Source organism: Phasianus colchicus, chromosome Z (genome assembly GCF_987193195.1).
Source record: "Phasianus colchicus chromosome Z, bPhaCol1.hap1.1, whole genome shotgun sequence".
Classification (NCBI taxonomy): domain Eukaryota; kingdom Metazoa; phylum Chordata; class Aves; order Galliformes; family Phasianidae; genus Phasianus; species Phasianus colchicus.
Window position 1 is genome coordinate 49,596,037 of NC_143476.1, and position 22,354 is coordinate 49,618,390.

The 22,354-nt window shown below is 36.6% G+C and overlaps 1 protein-coding gene across 2 annotated transcripts in view; it reads right to left on the reverse strand.

Annotated features, from left to right (window-relative positions):
• LRRC2 (leucine rich repeat containing 2) overlaps positions 1-13,112 on the reverse strand; it is a 99,022-nt gene extending 85,910 nt beyond the window's left edge. Inside the window, exon 1 of one of the 2 annotated variants that reach the window (XM_090131012.1) lies at positions 13,000-13,112. The gene's annotated coding sequence lies outside the window, so the exon portion shown is untranslated. Of the gene's footprint in view, positions 1-1,466; positions 1,628-12,999 lie in introns of those variants that run through there. The other variant, XM_090131013.1, reaches the window with a different exon arrangement.
• Between the last annotated feature and the right edge of the window lie 9,242 nt (positions 13,113-22,354).

Below are 22,354 nucleotides of genomic sequence, written 5' to 3' on the forward strand. Positions count from 1 at the left end.
AGAGACATTGCTGCTGCCTTCCTATCTATTCCCTTTTTGCTTTATCTGAAAATCATGGGAACATATAAGCATACAAGGAATGTTGGTAATGTGAGTGAAATTTTAACGATCACTTATTTATGCATGTATATATCCTTTACAATTGTTTTCCCACCATAGCTAGCCATAGTCATTTCTCATTTTGCTCTCATAGCTTTGCACATGACAGAAAGAGAGGTATGTTTTTCCAAAAATGACAGTATAATCACTCTCTTTGTACTAAGAAAACTGCACAAAGTCTGTGAAATCCATCCCAAATTGTAGCAAATTACAATGTACATAAAATACTAACATTGGGTACCCTAGGGGCCACCACTAATTTCAACAATAGTGGAGTTGGCTGACTGTTAGCCCCCAAATGAAATTACATTTCATTTTTTAAATAACTCTTTTGCTTCATTGAGTTATGGATTCTAGCCCTTTATTCTCTATTGCCTTGACCTTGCATTGCAAAATGAGTGCATAAATACATATTGTCATACCACTTCTTCCAAAGGCCTGGGACCTTTGACATGGCAGTTTATGTATAATTTATAATGTCAATGAAGCTTCCGTAACTTGGGTTAAACCTGCCAGACATTCACCTGATAATTTGTTCAAATTTAAATTTTGCAGGTGCAAATTTCCTTGAGGCAGGCACCAATTTGAATGTAAGGCTCTCCATTTCACATTTGCTTGGCAGATCCATAAGTCTACCTAGAGATGCTGTGATGTCATGAGTTTTGACCAAACTAAGCTCCAAGCTCATATACTGGTCAGGACCTCCATCTGGGAAAAAAGGGATCGGACAAAGTTTCAAAATTGTCTATTACCAAATTTACTTCCAGTTTAGACATCCTAGATTTAATGTAATTAACATTCATCTTAAAGATGAGACGTCATTCAATTAATCAGTGCAATGTTTCAATTTATAATTAGATGTTCCCTTGAATATGTTACAGATATTTTATTTACAGAATTATCTTTGCTCTACCTGCTGGCTTTTCAAAATATTCCTGGGGCAATTTGTGAGTGCATAAATATAAATAAATCTTCGTGTATATTGGTGAAATTGCATCTCCTTCTACATCTGCTGTACAATATGTTCAGTACTGCAGTAGTGCATCCCCAAAATAGACTAAAGCAGCCTGTATCTGTTGTGACATGTGCTCACTCAGGTGTGTGGTCGTGAAGATATTGGGAGTAGGGGGTAGACAGGTCATAATTGCCTTTCAGTTGCTTATCAACTGACTATCTAGGCAAGAAATCAGTAGTAGCAGTTTTTAAGTCTTACAGAACACAACTGTGGAAAGCTGCTTTAAGTTCTCAGTGTAATTGTTCTTTAAACAAACGATGATGAGCAGTGGCTAAAGAGATTAGATAACAAAATACAATTCTTCCATTATTTTGAGAGGCTACAGAAGAATAATGAGAAAGAGCCTCCTTACTAGGTTGGGAAGGTCAAAGTCCTCTTTACAGCTCTGTCTGTGATCTTGACTGATTTTTTTTGCTAAATGATGGATGTCAATGGTTTATGGGCTGTATCTGCCCAGTTCCATGACCAGTAGGGCAGAGGGACCTGCCCTGGATGCATGCCCTGGAAAAGAGAAACGTGGGGAAAAAAGGGTAGAGAGATGAACCTAAGAAAAAAAAAAATCAAAACAGCAGCAACCATCTGAGGAGAAACAAACTATTTTACTAAATAAGATATTGGAATACAAGATAGCACACTATAATACAGTACAATATAATTAGAATTGAAGCTAATAGATCAAATTAAATGAGAGAGAGTGTCCAAAAGCCAAAGACCTTACTCTAGTGCTATGATGAGACAGCACCCGCAACAGATATGAGCCAGACAATCAGAAAGAAAAGATGTGTCAGGTGACTTACCAAGGCCTTTTATCTGTTCCCCTGAGCAGAAATGATAACAGAAAGGCGAACAGTCCTCTGGGAAATGTAGTAGTTCTTTTCCAGGACAGGTACCTGGATCTGGAACGTTAACTCTTTAACTCCCAGTGCACCACATGATGTTACGATGTAGAATATCGATAACCAAAAATCATAAAACCGTGACAACAGGAAAGCTGACTGATTAATGTGAACTTTTGCTTTTTTTTTTTTTTTTTTTAATCAAGTGCATAGCTGTTATAATGGATTCACACCTCTCTCCTTCACACCTCTCCTGAGCCCCCTCTTCTGTCTTAGATCCATTTGTAAATATGCACTGGAACAATCTTGCTGCCATACGAATTGTGGCAACAACGAAGAGTAATTCAAACTGAATACCTTGGTGACATTTTCTTCTCCCTCTTGTTTTGGTAATTTTCTGTGAGCAGACTTAATTCCTATTAAATTAGTTATTAAAACATTAAATTATTCATCTATGTTTCCTTTCTACAGTTTTGTTTGAGTTTTTATAATTGCTCTATATGTCTCTTGCCCTTGCTTAGGATGATTAGCTCTTATTTTAAAATCATATTTCTAACATGAATGTTATTATAAGTGGATTTCTAGGATCATTCTTATAGGAAGGTATTTCTGCTGCTACTAGTTTTTTTCATTTTGAAAAACTCATAATGAAGGAAGAGCACCAGTTCTGACAATTCAAGTGTGTAACCTTGCTGTCTATCCATCAACCTCTTCTTGATATTTTAAAAAGTCTTTCACAGTGAAAGTCAGGTTGGGCTGGTTTTTTAAAAGAATCTATTTTCCAATCACTTGAAGTAAATAGTTTTTAAAAAGGAGAAGTGATGTAGGAAATGAACTAGACATGCTGTGCTTTAAAAATAACCTTCTATGTATTAGAAGAGACTTGCTTTTTGTAGGGAAAGTTCAGTAGTGGTAAGTGAATGAATGTGTTATTTCATAATCAAAAATTTAAAACTTTGGCAATATCACATAATTATTTCCTCAAAACCATTTTTAGCTGTACCTTTACTTGAAAAAAAGGGTCAGAAATTTTTTCTGCATCCTTGTGAAAAGCGATATTGGCAGTAGATTAATACAGATCCCTGACCACTCCAGAAAGGGATGATTTTTTTCTAAAAAGTTTTATGGAGCCATTTCCTCCTTTCACCCTGACTTCAATCTGTGTTAGGCAATAACACAAGGAAAATAAAGTACTGTACTCCAATCCTGTTTCTCAGCTTCTGCTTAAAGATTATAAAACAATTATAGAGCCACAAAACATAAGGGAGACAAGACATCAATAGGCCACTTATCAGCTTGCCCTGTGGATCAGGATAGGCTAAAGAATACTCAAAAGCAATATAGTCCTTGTACGAAGACGTTTCTAATATGTCACTGTTTGTTTGTTTGTTTTCCTTAGCTTATTGCAATTTTGTATAGTGGAAGAAATATCATTATTTAAAACTTTTATATGATGAGAGATTTAAGAACACTTGCATATGTGAATGTAAGATTCAGGAGTGCAACAGCTTTTAGCAGAATTTCACAAATAAATTGTTGAACTTGTTAAATTTCTCTGAAAAAAATGAAGAACTTGTATCTTTGGTAAGTTTTTGTGAGTGTACTAAATATGTCCTAAATATGGCTGATATCATGATTTTGGTGGAGAAAAAAAGAATAAAAAGGAAATTTTTTAAGTAGTCTATCTTCTTGCCAGCAGGCTCATTTTAGAAACATTCCTGTGCTGTGTATTATTCCATGTTTAACAGACTCTGATATTGTTATTTGTAGTGTGAAGAAACTAATTCCTCTCTATACAAGCATGTTTTTCATAATATCCCCTCATATTTCAATACAAGTGTGGTAAGTAAATTATATTCAGTCTGAGACAACAGATATAGAGTGAGCATTCTGTCACTAAGCAGGATCTTAAGCTGTTCAACTGCAGTGGCTGACATCAACTTTGCAATTAGATCATTAAGCATACCAAAATGAATCTTGGAGAAACCTGATACCACAAGACAATGTTCTAGTTAATTGAGGAAAATCAGAGATCTGTACTAATGAAAGTAAAAAATAATAATAAAGTGAAATGTAGGTTTATGAAAAGACTGATTTATTAAACTACCTAGATTTCAAGAGTCCGACTTTCGCCTGGGAAAAAAAAAAAAAAAGAAGAAGAAAAAAAAAGTTTGGGAGAGGGAAAAGCCCTAATTTCTTCTGAATGCCACTCTTGGCAGCTATTCACAGGTCCTTTCGAATTTCCTGTGCCTCTGAATGCCCGCCAGAAATGCATTCCAGTGGCTCAGAAAGGTTTTTAAATAGGAGAAAATGTACATGTTCACTACTAAAAGAACCCCTCCTTTTGATTTATGCCTGCAGAGGAAGGCAAGGATGAAGAGTAGACTCTCTTACCTATAGAAAACATCTGTTTTTCCACACTGCTTGTACTCTCCTTTACAGTATGGAAGCAATTCAACTTGTTTCAGGCTTACAAGTGAGACTTCAGAGTTGGGTTTTGTTCCTTTAACAGGAACGTTTTATAGAACATAGCTAACAGTATCAGCTTCCCCCACCTGCTCTAACAGTCTGTTGAAATTAAAGGACATATTTCTTCTAAAGCTGCAGTTTATCACATTTACAGGGATCTGTTTCCACCGCTATACAGGATGTAGTGGAGAAGCCAAACGAACTGTTAGGAGTCACTATCCAGGGACCTTCACACCTTTCTGTGAAGAAAAAAAAAAAAAAGGAAAAAGGGGGAGGCTTGGTGGGAGCTGTTTACAAATAGAGATTTTGACACAAGATGTCAGGTTCTGGAAAGCTATAGAGAAGGTATTCATTTGTCTCTCTTTTTTTTTTTTTTTTTCCCCCCATTGATTACTGAAGAAGACTATTTGTTGTATCTCTAATTTCCCAAATATTTCCCAAATAAAAGAAATTAAATTTTTAAAGCAATGTTTTGGGGTTTTTTCTCCCAAGGTCTGCAAGGCAAAAACATACTTTTTGTTTGTTTGTTTGTTTGTTTTTAATAAAAGGCACTAAGGGTGTAATATATTAGTCTCAACGACAGATCTGAAGATATAATGGTGAATTATATAATGTGATGCTCAACTAAATAATTAAAATAACTAATTATTAAATCTTTTTTTCCTAGGGATGTTGGTGACTTTTTTATGATTTTTCTATGGAACGGTGACTCACCATGCCCTGGAAGTTTTCATTTCTATGTCTCCAACTCATCAATAAGTTTAATTTGAATACCACTATACTTTAGACTTTTCTGACCTTCTATGGTCAGAAGCATCTGTGAGATTAATGTTCAAACACATTTGAAGAATTACACATTTAGTTGTGTTATAACCTGGTATTTTAGCTACTTCAGTATGCTTCATTCATGGCAAAACAAAGAAAGCCCGTCATGTTTTTCCAGGGCCTCTCTTCAATTATTTCTGGTATTTTCATATGAAAAACACAGATATTCAATAAAGAAACATCTTCCACGCAAAAGCAGTAAAAGGTGAAGTGCTTTTACAGCATAATACTTGCTGGACTGTCAGAGCAGAAGACTTTAAAACATGGTTGATTTTGATCTCTATGAGGTCATTTCTTGATTTGCATATTCCAGTAAATCTGAATTTTCTTTATGCCCACACAGGCAGTGTCTTGTAAGAATGTCTGTAATGGGCAATAGGCTGTCCTCACAACTGCTAATAGGCTGTGGTTTTCCATGAAAAAACAAATTCTCTTCTGCTGCAGGGCTGTATTAGGATGGCCAGTCTTTGTGTCTATCAAAGCAGTGGTTAAGTATAACTAAAAGACCAATTTGGAAATCCTCTCATCTATAGCTTCCAATAATGTCCTAAAGTGCTGACTGAAGGGATCCCCTGAAAATTAGCATTATGGATTTCACATATATCTTAACAATAACACCTTGGCCTACAGCACAGAAAAGTTTTTTATAGAAACATTTTAATATTGAGAGGATTACATCTCCAATCAAGCAGAACAGATGGTTTAGGGAGAAATTAAAAATCACCTTTGATTTAAAGCTTCAAAACTGAGATCCAGAGACAAAGTAACTATAGAGCAAAAGGTGCTTCTGAAGAACACCTCGCTAGATTTTCTGAGGCCCAGAACAGTCTCTGCCCTGGAGTCATAGGTACAAATTAAGAAATCCAATTGCTGAAGCAGGCTTAGATATGATGTCACCAGTGAAAGTCTGGAAAGTACAGCTTTCAGGTCTTTATAATCCCAAAAATATATAGTTATGTAGCAAACACAACTCTTGCAAGAGCAACAATTAGTCAGTGAAGGGGTATCACTGGGGACAAAAGTTATATCTCCTAGTTTTTTGTATTATCTAGACATTAACGTCATTCAGAATCTAGCTAGTACATGACTATCTTTACAGGATTACCTCATATCAAGTGGCCAGACCCATCTGTGGGATAATATGAACTTTCTTTCTATATTTTCTTTTAAAAGTGCCAAAATTTTAAATTGCTCAGGAGTTTCTTGACTTTTACTTCTCTTCCAGCTTCCTTTCTTTTTTCTAATCTCATTATTACCATATGTGCCATCTAAATAGGTTAAAAGACTGTTACCATGGAGCACTGAAATTCTGTCTAGGCAATCAGTCATCTGTTTAAAACTCTCAAGTGAAGTTTTAAATTAAACATGAGGCTTGAGTCAAAATGTTAAGTCTAAGCACCTTTACCCCATGGGACAGCTTGGATACTGGGTCATCCTTTCTGACCCTTTTCTGAGCAGTTACCTTTCTTCTCACAACCATCAATGAAAAGTTCTCACTTGCTCTTTGAATGTTTCTGACAGAAAAACAAATATTCAAGCAGAGGTATATTAAATAGAAATACTGAATGCTACTTAATATCAGATATAATCTGTTCAGCAGGAGAACTGAAAAGTTCAACAGCCTATATATGCAGAATATGGGCGGTTAAGTTCAGATTCTCTTTGGTGATTAGGCACTGAACACCCTTTAGTTTAGGTGGAAAAGTAAGATGTGAGTGCCTTTCCGTAACTCCATAATTTAAATCAAATTGTACAGTGGGATGAATACATGAAATGAAAAGTGGATATACCCTATTCTGCTCCTGGACAGAATTTCTGTGCAGTGGACATCCCTGAAAAACTAACAGATGCACTGATTCAAAGGAACTCAAATGCCACTCAGTGTCCAGATTAAATAGTAGCAGGTACAGTGTGTGGAAAGGGAGAATGACAGCACTATTATCTACTTGATCTTGTACTAAACATTGATGGGTGTGAAAACCTTGTCTTAAATGATCCACTTATTAACAGTATTCCTCATTTGAAATGAAACAAAGCAGTTTCGAGGAGTAGGCCTTACTCCAGCAGTTCCTTCCAGAAGATGTAGTTGTAACAGGAGGTGAGGAATTCTGGCTACAGTGTGCTTTGAGAGAGTCGTCATGATGTTGTGACAAACTAGAAACAAAGTTGAAGGAATTCCAGCTAATACCTCACACTAGATGTGACCTTTCTCAATCCCAAATCTGACAAAAATGGCTTGAAGCAAAAGTCTGAACCAAAACCCACCTCTTCTCTTTCTGCTTCTCAGAATAATTTCTCACAGACAGATGACAAACAAATGAATGAATGTACTCTGGCACTGTTTTTAGAAACATGAGAAACTCACTGCAAGTACATCCAAAAGCAGCGCAATGCTGATCTTAAATGGACTTTGATAGTACAAGTTTGGAGGAAGAAACCTTATCAGATCTTTATTCTGACTGATACAGTTTGCTGTCTGTGAAAAAGTACTTTCAGCAGGATCCACCAAATTCTCTACTGCAACTCTGACCACACCACAGATTCTCTTTTTCTTTATATCTCTATTCAGGTAGCTGAAAATACAGCTATGGGTTCTACTGACCCTCAAGGGGGGAAAAACTGAGTATCATTTTGTAGTGTTTTTTGTAGCCATGATCATCACTACAATAGATTTTTCTTTTTTCTGCTTTTCTAGCTGAGAAAAAAAAATTCTACCAGCAGAACATCTATACAGAGAGATAAAGTAAGACAGAAGAAGTGTGGGGGGGCATGGGGTGGGAGGGGCGGGGGGAGGTAAGGGGGGAGAGGGGAGGGAATTTTATGGGACTTTTGCTGTTTTTGATGCACTTATTTGGGTTTTAGAGTAGGATTTTTTTTTTCTTTTCCTAGAAAAAACAGGACAACATCTTTAATACTGAATCAGTACCTTTATTTTTTGCTGTTTTGTTGTCTTTTTGCAATCTCATTTTCGGATGGATCCATGTCTTCTTGACAAAGCCAGAGGTAATAGTTGTTCCTCAAGGGATCTGGAGAAATTCTGACCCTTTTTAGTGTCATTTGAAAAGATGCTTTATTTTGGAGGGGATGTGCCTGCTGTGCACAGCAGGAGGTGGTGCCAGGCGACAAGTCACGGGATAGTTTCTGACAAGATCTGTTTTTTTCCCATGTGTTAAAACTTAAACCCTCATTAAAGTTTGCAACTGCCGTCATTGTTCTCAGTTTTTAATTGTAATTGAATGCCATGCTGATGGAATAATTTGTTATTAGAATGGCTTTATTTTTCTTTCTTTCTGACGGCCAGATACACTTCTTTGTTGTTCCTGTTAATGTTTGGCAACTTTTTCGTTCTACAGACAAAATCATCGATCTTACAAGTTGATTGCTTCTTTGAAGATGCTGAGTGATCATCTTAAATTGCTGCTGGTAATGTGAAGCCTTAACGTTAATTGTTTGCTTGACCTTCTTAAGACTGAAAGTCTTAGATTTTTATTTATTTATTTATTTATTTAATTCTAATTTTTTTCATAGCGATGTATTTATTTTGTAAGTGGAAAGGATTCTCCTCCCAGTCTCACTTTACTCCAGAATGAGAAAAGGGGGCAAACACTGAGTTTTTACAAGTTTTATCACACTATCTCATTAAAGAATTGTTCAAGTGTTTGAAAAAATGCACAGTCTTTCATTTATGTTGCAGTTTTGAAAGATGTGCTATGTTAACTACATAGTTAATACTTACACATTACCTAGGCAGGTAAGTGCCACTTACTTAAAAGAAATAAAACTGTAGCAGTTAAGAAAAAAAGTTTTATAATTACTTCAAAGCAATTCTATAGTAGAAGTACCCTACCATATATAAGTGCACAATCAAATAAGGATTTATATAAGGAAATCACACCTCCCACCTAAGTAATTGTAACTACAAAACATTTAAAACTTTAGGCTAGTTAAAATGATTCTGCTGAAACGTCTCATGCATTATTTTCTTCTCCAGAAAGGTTTTCTGAAGGAGGCTTTTCTTAGAAAGGTGTGTATAAGAGAATTAAAAGTCATAGGCATTATCCTATGCTATAGCATAAGAAGGGTAGAGATACTCACCCCTTTCAGCAAGGCTTAAGTAAAATGCATTGTTCTTTTCTGTAAGATCTTTCATAAACCTTAGATTTGGGCAGAGGAGGAGGTAAATCCACCTATTCTGTGTCTCAAACTACAAAAGTTGAACAAAATTAAATAGTGAGTATGTCAAAATTACTTATACATTGTGTTATTTTACCAGCCTCAGTCTTGGTACCAGATTTCAGTCAAGTAGCTCTTCAATTTGCCTGGTGTTCCTCAGCTCTTATACTTGGCAAAACGTAGTGTGAAATTACAGTGGTAGTCTCATTGTTCATCCACATTATATTTTGTTCTTGTCACATTTGATTTAGCAGGTTTGAACAGGGATAGTGTGAAGGAGAAAGTCATCAATGCAAAACATAAGAGAACTGTTCTTAAGCAAACTCCTTTTGTAGATATTTTAATGTCTTTTTTGTCCTAGCACTATTTCCAAAGACTCAAAAACATCTTTCATTCTATGTTTCCATCAGTTTCAATTATTATTAAATCATTTTTGTACCAAGGCTCAATAACAGATCTGTGGGGACGCTCGTTTTTGAACAAATAGGATTTTACCAATGAACATAACCAACCTCTTGGAGGAATATGTACACAAAACAAAGACAGTGGCAGCTGCACAATAACATAACTTTTTTGAAATAGTTTGTAAAGACTGCATTTATCAGCTTAAGCTGCCTTTATTTCCTTTGTGCTTTCTAAATTTTTCAGCTATCACACATAATTCTATATAATACATCCAGTCATTCTCCTTGATAGGCAATGAATTGAAAATAGCAACTGTTGAATTCCATTCCAACTAATAATTTTTCCTGTAGCATTTATAAATTTAAGCTAGTCAGAAGCAATAAACTGATTGTCTAATTCATCTTTCTAGTTGGAGACATGAGCTATTATACTGGCATAAATCCAAACAGATGCTATTAATTTCAACACTCAATTTGGACATCCACAGAAGGAAATAGAAAACATGTTCTTTAAATGAAAATTTACACTAACTACAGCCTCAAGTCTCCAAACTTTTTGGAAACCAGAATTTTTAAATCCAGAGAGTTAAGAAGTGTTTCATTAATGTCAGGTCCTTCTCACAATACATTTTCATATTTCATGAGCAGTCCAACAGATTAGTTGTGAATTGTCTTCAAGAAGAAAGTCATAAATAGGTTCCTCAAAAAGTTGAACTCCATCAAAATGAATAAATGAGAAATGCAGAGTTTCAGATATCAGAGACAACATAATCTAACTACAAGTAGTTTTTGACAACTAAGTGAATATAGATAGTACAGAAAGTGAAAGATTCATACTGCTAGGAAAATATTTCTAAAATATGTTTTACTATTACAATCTTTAATTTTTAATAATGATAAAAATTATTTTTATCTGAAATGAAGAACTGAAAAATCTCAGCAAATGCTGTTTGCCAATTTTTCATGCCAAAAGGAGAACAGACCCCTGTTTCAGCAAGTGTGTTCAGTTGCATTTAGATACATTTCTGTGAGTGCTTGAATACAACAATAGCTATTCCATAAGTTTTCACTACTTCAGAGAAAATAACACTCATAGAAGTCAATCTAGACTGTTGAGACCATGGGAGGTGTTAGTTAATAAGTGCTAGTCTCTGTAGTTGAAGACAGGATCCTTTATAGAAAGGATAAACCTACAGTGAAGTTATGTCATAAAAAGAGACGCTAAATGGGGAAGGTGAAAAACTGCATATGTATAGAGAAGATCTACAATCTCTAGTGTATGTTATCTGCTGCTGACTTTCTTGTCATTCATAGGCAAGCACTACCTAAATCAATATGAAAATTTTGCTCTCTGTATCTAGTTTTCACATGTGTATGTAGTTAAACAAGCACATATGGTCTTCGAGTAATCAAGTAATCAGATCTCTTCAGATGACTAAATTTAATTAGTTTTCTGATTCTCAGCTGGTAATCATCTTTATATAAACAGCTGCTCATCTAGGATGATGTTTTTAGTTTAAGCACCTCCCATTTATCTCTCTTATACCTAAGTAGACAGCTGTAATCTTTATATCAAAGCTTAGATATCAGCAGCTTAGATATTTGCTGCAGCTTACCAAATGCAAATATGAATTGAACTTGGATGTAAAAATTTTAAAAGCGTTACTCCAGTAGCAGTAAAATGTATGTGTGTGCATATACTTGCAATGGGGATGAAGAAGCCTAGTGTCTGGAAAATAAACTAATTAACAAAAAGGGAGAGATTCAGATCAGATTTCATTTCATCGCCTGCAGGCGTTCCGTTAAGATTTTTTTCAAAACTTTGAACAAAATATTATCCTTTGTTTTCCCTGACAACTTCTGTTAGTACTCCTTTTTATTTCATCCTATATTTTTCATATGGTTGCAGAAAAAAATCGGTTGTTTTGTTCTTGCAGTTTGTCCTGCCCTGCTGGAGCAATTAAACATCTGAGCCACAATGAGTGCAGCCACGTGTTGGACCAGTAACTTGTGATGGCCCCTATACTCACAGAGGAAGCATCATTTCTGTCTCCATCCAACACTCTGCCTAATGCAAAGCCAGAGCCAGATGCAGCCTTAACACAGAGAGGGTACACATAGATCACAGCAGATAATTCTATGTGCTTTACCTACTGTGTTGCAGCAGTTTACTTTCCCTTACCTCCCCACATCTGCATTTGGGAATCAGAAGAAAGAACATGTACTAAAACCAAACTGAGAACACCAGAAATTATTAGAAAGAAAAAAAGATCTGCATAGATACCAACAATTTGGTTGCAGCTAGCTTCTGTCAGAATAACTGATTTGGATTAACACAGGGCAGAAGAGCTCTACATTGCTCCCAATTAGATTTCTCATGATTGCATAAATGGGCACAGTAAAATCATGATCACTGCAGATTTTAATGGTAATAAAGTTAATAGGTAAAAATTGGCTAAATGTCAGGTTTTCCTCATGTTGATATCAGGAGAAATATTGTGCCAGACAACAAGAATCCACTAAAAACCCATTTAATTGTACAAAAAGTATGCTAAAACAGACTGAATCCATGTACTGTCCTGGATGCCCTGGATGTCAGATGTGGTCTGGCATGAGAAGAAGCTCAGAAACAGTCTAGACACAGCCAAAGCCACATATAGACACAAACCTGAAGCCTAGTAAATATAGCCTCCCTCCATCTCATCCCTGATTTTTTTTCTGTAAATCAGCTAACTTGATTTTTTTGCAAAAGCAAGCTTGCTACAGAAATAACTGTGCACTGTATCTTTGCTAACTTTGTGCTTCACTCTAAATTCAAAATGGAAATTTGAAATGGAATTTGTTTCAGTGTGTATGCTGCCCCCAGTTCTCTCTTCCTAGGCCACAGTTAAATTTTAGCTGTCTACCTAATGTGAATGTAGGAGTAAAGAGTTAGATAATATGTACATTGTCTGCAAAAAGGGTCTACAAAGAGAATGGGTATGGTTTGGATTTTTGGTGTGGAAATGCTGACAACCTTCTTCCCTTCTCACTGCAGAATGGAAAAAAATTAATGTCACTTGATATTATTTTCTACCAATTTTCTTGCTTGCATTTACACAATAACAAGGTGATGTGGATCAATAATATAATCAATAACAAGAATTAAAGAAGAGTATGTTAAAATTGCTACAATTACCTTCTAGTCAAAGCTGTGAAGAAAATTGATTCTCTGTTCTTTAAACGTTGAGTTTTAAAACATCTTTCTCTTGGCATGTTTCATCAGGACAGAGCTAATTCTTTTTCTTTATTTTCTGGTGCCAAAACAAAAGGAAAACCCACTAAACACAAAAGACAGAGGAATGTGAAGACAGATGAACATAGAGATTTCAAAATATCTAATATATTTTGTTCAGAATACTCAAATTACATTTTTATGAAAACCCATACCCACTCTTAGACTAAATCAGAAAAACTAGGAATTCAAATCTGGGTCTCACTAGTCCTAGCTGAGAGCTACAGCTGTCAAGTTATTTCTCCATTTTGAAGGTGAGTCCCTTCTCTTGAACAATTCTCTGTCAGAACAATACATTTCCACAGCATCTAATTTGGACATCAGACCTTTTCCAATTTGTCAAAATTTCCAACCAGCCATAGCTACAGGACTGCAGTCTTGTTGTCAAGCTCACAGAATGGTTGCCTGAAGCTACTTCAAGCACAGAAATTCAACCTGGCATAAAGACAAAGTATTTTAATTTTTTTTCTTAGAGTCTTCTTTTTGCCAAATCAACACTTGGGAATGGACATTTTCTGACAGAGCATAACCTTAACACAGAATAAGCTATAGTGAGAGTAGGACTCTGCTTTCAAAACAATATAACCAACCAACTTTATTTGAATTTTTGACAATTTTTCTATCCTTCATTCTCTTCTATTCAGGTGAAATAACAGTTTATAATTTTCTCATTTCCTCTTCTCCTTTCTCCAGTCTCTGCAACAGGGTCTGTCATCCTCCCAGACATGCATGCCACGCAAGGAGGCTATCCAATATACTAGCTGGGAGAAAGTGATATTTCTGAAAATAAGTTCTGCAGCAAAATCTGTTGTGCATCCAACTTCCCTTTTTCTTAGTACAAATTCACAGGTAGGTCTCCAAAAGACAGGAAGATAACAGAAGAAGACAGGAGGCTGTTGTAGCCCATGGTTTTACTCACCTCTAGGATAGAATTCCTTCATGCACAGACTGAAGTATGCAAGAATTTAAAACTGAGGTTCAATCATCATCGTCTAACAGTAATATTAGCATAAAATCAGCAAATTTAGCCCTTCAGAACAACACTGGAGCATGGTTGAATCCAGTGGTAAAAACAGTCTTGCAGCATTAAAGACATTCCAAGGTAGCCCTATCTGTGTGGTTTGAGCATCACAAATCAAAAACAAAGAAATGAACTGTATCTAGTGTACACAACAGTGTTATATTTAGCCTACATTTTGTGACCTTGGTTTCTTGAGGATACTTTTCATGATGTACATTTCCTTTTCTCTTCTCTTTCTAAAATAAAGTGTTCCCTGTAGAAAAAAACAAACAAACACAAAAGAATGATTTCTCCATCAGAAAATTTTTAATGTCTGATATTACAACCTAATGATAAGAGTTTCTAAAAAGATTTTTCTGAAATGTCAATCCATATGTTAGGAGACTCTTTTCAATTGCAGGAGAAGGGTGGTTTGCAAAGTCTATAAAGCAGCAGAACATCCTTCAGAAAAACCACGTAATATCAAATTCCCCATTATGTTTTGAATTATTTCTTTGGTATTTCTGTTTTGTTAATGTATATATGAAGTCTCAAGTTAGCAGCAAAGTGACAGTGAATGTAAGGGAACATATGTGGCATGGATCATTGAAAGAGCTGATTTATGTAAAATAAATTTTGTTCTGGTCCTTTGTTCTGTAGAGCAGAGCGTTATAGACAATTTGGTGAAGTTCTTAATGCCACAAAACTCTCAGCTACTAATGAATATTTATACTGAGCATACAACACAGAGTAACTTTGTGTCCTGACCACTGCCCCTTTTTTCCTCCTCTGCACAGTCTACAAGTGAGCAGCATGCACCTTGCCATGCACAAGCCTTCATATGAGGGAGATAGGAAGCATACAAAAGAGGTTAACCAGGGTGAGAAGTGCACACCACTACATTAAAGTAAGTTTTAGCATCAGGACTAGTTTAGAGAGGTTGGAAAGACATCATGTTAAAGGAGTCTATCTAAATATGCCTCAAGATTGATCTTATTTGGTAGTAGACTAGTTGGTAGATTAGAACCACAGAATAGTTAAGGTTGGAAAACACCTCTAAGATCAACCAGTCCAACCATCCATCTACTACCAATATTGCCTGCTAAACCTTAGTATCATAGAATCATCAAGGCTGGAAACGACCTCCAAGATTATCTACCTCGACCATGCACCTATCACAAATATTTCCCACTAAAATACATCCCTCAATAAAACATCTAAACATTTCTTGAACACCTCTATTGATGGTGACTCTACCACCTTCCTAGGTAGTCCATTCCAGTGCCTGACCACTCTCTCAGAGAAGTTTTTCCTAATATACCACTTGAATCTCCCCTGGTTCAGCTTGAGACCATTCTTTCTAGTTCTTTTCCTGGTTACATGAGTAAGGAGGCTGTACCTCATCTCACCACAGCCTCCATTCTAGTAGTTATAGAGAGCCATAATGTCACTCCTGAGTCTCTTCTTCTCCAGACTAAATAATTCCTGTTCGCTCAGACCCTCTTTATAAGACTTGTTCTCCAGATCCCTCACCAGCTTTGTCACCCTTCTTTGACCACATTCCAGGTCCTTAATGCATTTTTGCATGTCTGTAAGTATCACACCTACATGCTTCTTGAACACCTCCAGGTGTGGTGACTCAATCACCTTCCAGGGCAGACCATCCCAGTGTCTGAACAGTCTCTCAGAGAAGTTTTTCCTAACTTCTAACCTGAATGTCCCCTGTTGCAACTTGAGGCCATTTCTTCTCATTCTACTACTGTTTCCTAGGAGAAGAGAATGATCTCCACCTCATCATAACCTCCTTTCAGGCAATTGTACAGAGTAATAACATCTGCCCTGAATCTCCTGTTCCCCAGACTGAAAAATCCCAGTTCTCTAAGCTGCTCCCTGTAAGACTCGTGCTCCAGTCCCCTCACAGCTTCATGCCCTTCATTAGTGCTTTCAAATGTAATTTGTTTCCCCTTTTCTCCTTATTTATCTTCAAATTGTAAAGCTAGAAATTAAGTACTTAGTGATTTGTAAGCACTGTGGAGCAGAGACTTTTATATATATCAATATTTGGTTGACTCCTAAATAATGATGAGACTCTGGCTGACCACCATCAAAACAAGCAGAAGAAATGCCCAAGAGGGATGTAAAATGCAAATTGTACTGATTGGTGCAGCTGTTAGCCTCCAGATACCCTGATGAACTTTCAGCTTCTGTGACAAATTGCTGCCAATCCTCCAATTCAGTGTAGGAAAGGTTTAAAAAGCAAAATGATCACAACTTTTTTTTTTCCTCATTTGCATAAGTTGAGAAAAGCAAGCTCACTTTAATACTTGAAGTGTGCAGGAAGGATCCCCATCCCTGCATCGGATAAAGAATAGGTACAGTCCCTTCCCACAGAACAGCAGTACCTATAGAATTAACAAGCCCTTTATTTTGACATATATGCATGTTGTTCTGATATTTCTAGGTAAAAAATAAGCTGAATGGAGACAGTTTCTCAGAGCAAAATCACTGTGAAGATGAAGCACACATAAATATTATCCTGATAGTCTGGCAAGGTCAGGCACATATAGATGGTTGTTGGAAAAAAAACACACATCAGAAGATGTCCCCAGAAGCACTGCTAGACTGAATATTTATTAATGTAACTCTGCATCTAATTTGCACATTGACCTGACAGATGTTTTGCTGTAGTTTATAGATATCTGTCATTATTTCGTTGAGTACATAAGATGTAATTTTGATAAGAGTATTAGATGTGTGTATGCACGTACACATTTACCACTGTGAGGCTGCTAGGCAGGAGTGCTTCAGTGACTTTAGCCCCAGCTCCACAAACACTGTCACCAGGTGATACAACACTCCTATATATCAGAAGATGTATCATGACCACTGTGTTCCTCTCCCACAAATGTTCCTGGACTTATGAACAGAATTGCATAGATTTAATCTATTGAAATATATACACATAGCCAGGCCTACAGCTGTAGATGAAATTTTATTTCACTAGAGAAGCATCAACACAATTTAGTAAAAGAAGTAGCAATTTTTTTCTTGTCAGTTTTATGTGTGGAAATGAAGGGCAGTTTTCCAAATGATAAACTGTCATAGTCCCTTGGAAATCTGTCTCTGTAAAAATAGAAAGATTTAGCAGGAAAAATGATAGATTTTCACTTTAAGAGGAAGTTTATAAGAGTTGCCAAAGCCTCTATCAAGCATCAGTTAAAATTAATCAAGCTAGGACAATTTTCACCGTAAGTGTTAATCATATACTTAGCTCAAGTTGTAAAGTCAGCACAAATTTGCAGATAATTTCTCTACCGTCATTGCCTGGAAGAGGTTTACTGCTCAATAAAATTCATCAGCTACTTCAATTTCATCTTTAGCCAAACAAAACTCCATTAAAATATACCATGTGCTCATTTCAGGTCCTTATATCCCTTGGAGACTCAAGACATAGTAGTAAGCTATTAAACTGTTTCAATCTTTTTTTTTTTTTTTTTTTCCCCAAGCGTGGCTACAAGCAAACACTGTTGAAAATCACCATTTTTATGGAATTTCAGTTTTTTTCAGTCATTTATGTATGCCACATTTGGAGGAGTTAAGCACACATGTGAATGTTCAGTTCAAATACAGCTAGATAATTCAATTTTTGTGAGGCTGTGTTCTATGCAAGATCTGTAAAATGACCATATTTAAATGAAATAATTGGAAACAGGGATGTTTTTACTGCTGTGAATGATGCCTGAACAGTTCAGGCAGCACAGCCGAGGAAATAGTAATCTGCAAGAGAGGAAACAAGGCAGAAAGCTTATAGAAATGAGCTTTTCTGGAAAAAAAACCTGACCACTAATCTTTGAATTATTTCCCTGTCTACTTTTAAGGTGCATCACCTGGCTAAGTAAAAAATTCACTCTAGTTTCAGCTGAAAACACTGAATAGCTAAGCCAGGTCAAAATATGCTATCAAACTGTAGTAATTTTTTTGTTATTATTATTATAGAAAAAGATAGATTTTCATGTAGACACCTAATGTGATTTTACATTAAAGATATAGACTGGGTGCATGATTGCATTAATACAATGGTCCCAAATGGCCCCCTTAGTAAGGTAACATACATGTCAGTAGAATTTTTTTGACTAAAAAGAGCCTATTCTTAAACCTGAAATGTTAATACAGTTTCCTGAATAGCAGGCAAGGTAGAGGCATACACCTGATATTGTGTGGAGCTGAAGTACATTCAGCCCAAATTATGGTAGAGCTCAGTACTACTTACTCTACAAAAGTACATTTTGGTTCCCTGCAAAGCCTAGGTCAATGAAAAACAAGTTTTCTTTTCAAACTCTGAATGAAATGACTATGCAAACTCTTGCTTTTTTGACTCTTGCTTTTTCTTTGTATTTTCCTTTTTTTTTTTTTTTTTCAATAAAAGATGTCTTGTCTTGCAGTCTTTTGATATTGGTGTTGATTCATTTGTCAAAGAACCTTTCTCTCAGAGGAAGAAGACCTGGGTCTTCTTATCATTTTCCATATATACCAAGAGAAACAGAATTTGTTGGTTACTGAACATAAAAGACATAAAATACAGACATTTTTATTATAAAACTCTTTTATTTGTACATTGACTTTTTCATACAACTTAATGATTAACCTCTAGACTCAGTAGAATGAATATCTACAGAATAATCTATTATGATGCGGGTAATAACCATAAATTTATGTCAGGCTGTGACAGAACACTGCTAGGGAATTACATCTTTGTACTGCATCTGCATAAGATTTCTCCTCCAAAGAACTGTTAAAGCTGTTTTCCTCTCCTTTGATAATATCACTTCCGTCTTGTTTCCACTAACCTTTATCCATATGCTGTCAGAAGGTTGCAGAATGACTGTTCTCTTCATTAGTTGGTGCCAATAGTTTGAAAGCACAGAAGGTGGTGTTGTTATCATGTGGATATATTAGGTGTGAGTTATTTTCCAAGGATGAGAATGGGAATTCAAATTTATGAACTGATAGCTGTTTACAGACACTACAGTCATTTTAATCTGGTACAAATCATCTTTGCTTCAGAAAAAAGCTACCATTTAGCTGGGCACAGCTCTTCATTCCTGTCTCCTGCTTCGGCCACTGGTAATTATCATGTGGCAAACCATAACAGGGAACTGATCCAGGTGAAATTAACCATTTCTGACAGCTCAGTTTTCAGTCAAAGTAACTCCCTGTTATAACTCACTCATAGATCCATGAACAGTAATGGTGGTGTGAGCAAGTCAGTATGAAGGAATAGCCCATGCTGTGAGACTGAGGGGAACTCATTTTTTTAGCATCAGTAGCCATTTATCCTCCTTAAGTTGATCATGGTCCAGTGGCTTTAATTAAACTAGTGCAGATCACTATGCAGATTACTTTATTTTCCTCCTTCTTATACCCTCATATCAGTTAGTGACAGATCCAAACTCAAGCAGCCATTCTTGATATGGTGTTAAAAAAAATGTTTCTAGGGGCATTTATGCTGCCTACTGAAACCAGTGGAAGCTCTTGTGCCCAGATCTCCATTTTATAATGAGGCACGTATACCAAACCGTATACACAATCCCACAGAATGTCCCTTGTGGTAATGACAGCTGGTCTGACCAGCTCATATTGAGAAAGTTCTGAGAGACCATACAAATTATTCATTTAAGCTGTGTTAAGTTTTATACAATTTTAAAAATCAACAGCTCCTAGGTAGCTATCAGAGGACCAACAAAAAAATGAACAGGTGAGAATACAAATCTCCATCTGGCTCCTATTATGTCTTTTCAGCCAGCATCCTCACCATGTAATTACTTAAGTGCACTCTGAGCATTCTCCAGCTAGACTGCCTGGACTCTTCACTTCTTCAGGGAATTCTAAGTCACCCAACCAGGCTGCCAACTTTACTTCACAGATGTCTCTATTCCCAAGACTTCAGTAAATGCCTGGGGAGGCAACTGCTTTCCACTGCTTTCCGTAATACTCTACATAACTGATTTAACAGTGCCCAATCTTGTCAGAGATCTGGTCCTAGCCCTAAGCTGGAGTTTTGCAAGTCAAAGGTTTCTGATCAGCAGACGCTTTGGCTGCACTAGCCTTCACTGAATTTCGCGTACCCATGAACAGTTTGAAACCAAAAAGCCAACAGAGTAACTTGCCATGCCAGTGAGTTATGTCAAGTAGGTATTCCTTTTATTACAGTGCTGGGTTCATGGGGATCACTCCACCAACATGCACACTGAGAGAAGCAGCGACTTCATATTGAAAGGCATAGAGTATAAGTATTCATTACATTCCAAGGATATGGGCAGAAATTCCAAAAATAATTAACATCTCTTGTGGTCATGGGATGAAGGATGAAGTCATTCTCATTGTAAATTTCCAACCTTTTAGGGGGGAGGATAATCCAGACCTGTTCCCACTGATGTTACATTGAGCTGAGGCATCTGTTTTGCCATCTTATCTTCAACAACAGGTCATCTATTTTACTTTCTTATCTTGACTTGACAAGTTTTGCTGCCTCCAAATTCCGTTCTTGAGCTTCCATTTATGCAAGCCTTCTGTCCTTCAGCTTGTATCCACTCAAGTTATGCAAAAGGCTGTTCTCACAATATGGAAAAGCTGTTTTCATGATTCAACTTTTTACAGTACGTCTCCCAGGAAGCCAGGAAAACCAAAGTTTTTCTCATTTTTGCTGCTACTTTTTTCTTCTTTTTCTTTTTTTAAATACTATAGTGCTCCTAGTCTTCAGGAATTTATTGATCCTGAAGCTCTCAGAGATACTGAGTATTATACACTTGGAACTAGGTACTAATACAGCAAAAAACAGCATTGATTCTTCACACTTCATCTTTCAGAATAGTCTTCCATTCACACATTAGGAACTGAAACCTGAGGAGACTGCAGACCTACAATTTCCCAGATGAGCACAAGGGATTGTATGTACTAACAAAGTAACACCATGTTTTAAAAGAAGACAGCGATAAAAATCTGAAAAAAAAAACATCTGATTTGCTCACATCCTGTTTGCTGGTACATACTTCATACTGTGCATTTCTTCACAGTGCTGCTTCTTCCAGAAATTTTGCCAGAGGTAAGCTGATTTTCACCATACTCTGGGAGGCACTGGACATGCAGTGCTGTTAAACCTCTCATAACCTTCAGAACTGTGAAGGAACCGTTGTGATCAAGACTTAAGGAGTTATTCTATCCTAGTTGTTAGACACATATTAACAGCAGAATAACTGAGTGGCATCTCTTAGAGATCATCCAGAGGAGTGCCACAAAAATGTTGTAAGGAATGAAACACCTCTTCTGTGGAGATAGGCTGAGACAGCTGCAGATGTTCAGACCAGAGAAGAGAAGGCTCCAGGGGGATATCTGATAGTTGCTTTCCAGTATCTAAAAAAAGACTATCAGAAGGAAGGGGACAGATACTTTAGTGGGTCTGTTGTGATAGGACAAGGGAAAATGGTTTCATCTAAAAAGCGGGAGGTTTAAATTGGATATGAGGAGGAAGTTTTTTACAGAGTGCCAGTGCCTGTGAGACACTGGTACAGGTTGCCCAGAGATGTGGTGGAAGCCCCGTTCTTGGATACATTCAAGGTCAACCTGGATCAGGCTCTGAGCAACCTGATCTAGCTTTAGATGTCTCTGTTCATTTTGGGAAGTTGGACTAGATGCCCTTAAGGATCCCTTCCAACTCAAACAATTCTGTGATTCTAAGTTTTTCTTCTATCCTTAACCGTATGGACCCCTTGACTTCCTGTAAGAAACAACAGTACTGTACAGTAGGTGTACTAACAGTACACCTAATACTTAACCACCTGTTATGTACATAGTGCTCAACCAAAATGCTCTGGACCAGCTCTTTGATTTGCTCCACTCTTATCTTCATTGTGGTTCATAAAGTGGATGTGTGGCTCTTACTACAGTTTCTCTCAAATCCCTGGACAGAAGCAATTTCTTTCTCACAGATTCTGTCATCAAACAGCAGTGCTTTTCTACATTGACACACCAACATCATCTCCATAGTGTAGTAAGGCAATAGCAGCATCTGAGCAATTTATGTTGTCCTCATATGTTGTCTCATGTGTACCTTTTCACTGAGACTTTGGGGAGGAGGAAGGAGGGAACAAGGTATCACAGTGAGAAATGTTTACCAACTGCTTTACAGTTCCCCAGGTTGTTAGCTCTTGCACTTACAGAGTTGACTTCTGATCCTAAACAAATGGTACAAGGTGTTAAAAA